This window comes from Oryzias melastigma, linkage group LG6 (assembly GCF_002922805.2).
Source record: "Oryzias melastigma strain HK-1 linkage group LG6, ASM292280v2, whole genome shotgun sequence".
In the NCBI taxonomy this organism is placed as follows: domain Eukaryota; kingdom Metazoa; phylum Chordata; class Actinopteri; order Beloniformes; family Adrianichthyidae; genus Oryzias; species Oryzias melastigma.
The window spans coordinates 10,725,635-10,728,533 of record NC_050517.1 but is presented as its reverse complement, the minus strand read 5'-3'; the positions used below and the strand labels follow the sequence as shown (position 1 = coordinate 10,728,533).

Here is a 2,899-nt window from a genome sequence, read left to right as displayed (position 1 = left end):
TTGTTTAACGTTCGTTTTTCTTTTTTCTCTGGTTTGATTGTAGCTTATAAATTATAAGTTGAGTATCATACGGAATGGTACAGCTCCTTCATTAAACCACCAACCAAAGTTTCATCTTCAACTTTAAAATAATTACATTTTTTATGAAAAAAATAATTAAAATTATTTTACAAACACATGTTAGTGTTTGATTACATTTATTTTTAGACTAGACTTGAGCTCCCTCTTTCTTATTTCATATTAAGACATGTTGAAAAAAGGACTTCTTTTCATCGATTAATATTTACATTCAAGATTCTATTTTATGTTTCGACTTCCGATAAAGAGAGCACCGCCACTTCTTGTTGTCCACTTAAAGCACTGGTTACAGCCCTAGCTTTCCCCCACTTTTGTCCGCCTTTAAATTGCCCAACCCGAATCATGAGGTTTTTTTTTTTCACTTTTAAGTTTAAACAAAACAAAATTTTTAATATCCAGATTCAGTGTTTCACTGTGTGGTGATCGTTTTAGGCTGCAGAAGATTTATTGTTTAATAAGTTTCAGTAAAAAATCTGTTCAAATTTGTCATCTGACAAGTCAAAATATTGACACATTTTTTAAAATAGTAAATATTAATAGAGTTTTTAACTTATTTAAGGAACTTAAAAGAGTCTTTAGTTGGAGTTTTAAACTTTTTGATACAACCCGTTTTGATAGAAATTCTATAGTTGATCATTTCAGTTCTAAAAATTCCAAATTTCAAAACTTGTAGAATTTATCAATATTTTAACAGAATGGCTATGTATGGATGGAAAGAGAATTTACAGCAGATATGTCCAAAGTTTGGCTCAATGACCAAGTGTTTAAATATCCAACAGCCCTCAGTCTACTTTCATAAAATCAATATCATTTGAGCATTTTCTATAAGCTTTGTGTATATTTCTCGATTGTGGTGGTTAAAGTAGGTTTTCATATTCAGCATGAAGAGGCGGTAATAGACGAGACATGCCATCTACAACATGCTAACTGGGAATGAACAGTGTGAAAATTGGCAAATTGACAGGAATTCTTGTCAAACATATATTTAAAATGTATTTTTTCTGTAGTAAGAAATAAAATGCTCATTAAATAGTTTATTTAAGTGTATTGTTATTAAATAGCTAAAGCAATATCCAATAACGTCACACATTTCCACCTTAAAGAAACTGGCCCTCTTTGGGAAAACTTTGGATACCACTGATTTAAAGCATCATCTTTTTTTCTTTTCTATATTTTCAGCAGGCTGTAGATCTTTTTTTGTATTTAGTTTGGTTTTAAGTGTATATGTCATAATGTAAGAAGAAAGAACAACAAAACCTACCATATCCATGATGATAATAGTTGTAGTCTCTCAAATTGCGCTTTTCCAATGATTTACGGACCTCAGGATCCTTTTTGTTTGGATCTTTTTCTGGGGAAGCTTGACCGAGGTTGCAGACACTCAGAATCACCAAGCTGTAGATGGTGAGGAGAAGTTTCTCCACGATCATCTAAAGGCAGAATTGGAAGGCAGATATAAAAAAAGATGATACAACTCCTATAACTGTGTGATCACAGCTGATGAAAATAATCATACATTTATCTGCGACGCTTGTTTTTACCATAAACCCTTTTTTTTAAAAAAAAATATATGGGTTAAATTGCTCAGATTGCATGAAAAAAATCCTATTCAACTAATCAATTAACATTTTTTCATCAAACCATAATTACCTTAGAAATGTTGTTGTCGTCACTGGTTAGAAACACAAGTGGAGTTGCAATCGTGACAGCAGGTATTTATACAAACATCAGGTCCAAACCAGAAGAAAAGAAGAGTTAGTCAGTGATATAATCATTCACATGTAAGCAAAAACATCCATGCTGAGTCATTTATCTCATCATGTCAACTGGACTTTTTTCTGTAACTTCACCAACATTCATGCATGTAAAATGTTCTTTTTGCATGTTTTATCTCTAAAAAGTGTTTAGCTGCATTAAAACTAAACACACTAATGCAAATGAAGAGTCTTAATCATTTCAAATGACTTTTCTATCAAAATCTCTATCAGTGACAGCTCAACAGACTGGTACATTCTATGCTACATTTGAAAATGTCAGGAACTTTCTGAAAGCACTGCTGCTATGATGAACTGCTGTTGTCATGGAGATTTGAGATGGATCAATATGCAAGAGGTCGTAGATCAAGTGGCAGAAAACCAAGTAATTTTAGTTATTTATTTTTTAAAGTTTAACATAAGTGAGTATGAGTGAATGACAGAACATAAGAAGAAGAAAAAATAAATACAAATTATTTCTAATGATTGTGGGGAAAAAGCTATAATGTGATGGGATTTGGGATTATTTTCTAACAACAAACTCAAAGAAAGGAGAGATACGTGGAAGATGACAAATTTAGAAAACAGCAGTAGATGGAATCATTTTAAACTGAGAACAAAATGTCAAATGACAAAACTGAGACTCCTAATTGGATAAAACTTGTTTGCATTTTTAAAGGTTCTCAGGTATTACAATGCAACACCAATCAAATACTCAAATATATTTATTCAAATTATCCGCAACTTTGTAAAGTTTTGTTGTTGGTGTTTTGCCATTTGCTTTTGTTATCCTCCCAATCAAGCATGATATCTTTGAAGACCCTTATTCATCCGAGGTTGTTGCATAGAAGAAACCATTTTAAAAAGGATCATCCACCCTTTGTTTTTTAAGTTAAAAATGTTTGTTCTAGAGGTTTTCTCAGTTCTTTAGGGGAGGTACCCTTCAGCAGGTACAGCAATCGGAGAGGACCGTTTGAAACTTTCAGACAACAACACCTGGATCATTTGGACCATTATTTGGACCACCTAGACCACCGGGAAATAAGCAGGACAAGGGTGAAAAAGGA

The 2,899-nt window shown here is 32.5% G+C and overlaps 1 long non-coding RNA gene across 1 annotated transcript in view; it reads right to left on the bottom strand.

Moving 5' to 3' along the window:
• Nucleotides 1–1,919, bottom strand: part of LOC112151811 — a 4,862-nt gene extending 2,943 nt beyond the window's left edge. The window contains exons 1-2 of the long non-coding RNA XR_002920194.2: nt 1,729–1,919; nt 1,340–1,508 (exon numbers count right to left, since the gene is read on the bottom strand). This is a non-coding gene — a long non-coding RNA (uncharacterized LOC112151811). The remainder of the gene's footprint in view (nt 1–1,339; nt 1,509–1,728) is intronic.
• Between the last annotated feature and the right edge of the window lie 980 nt (nt 1,920–2,899).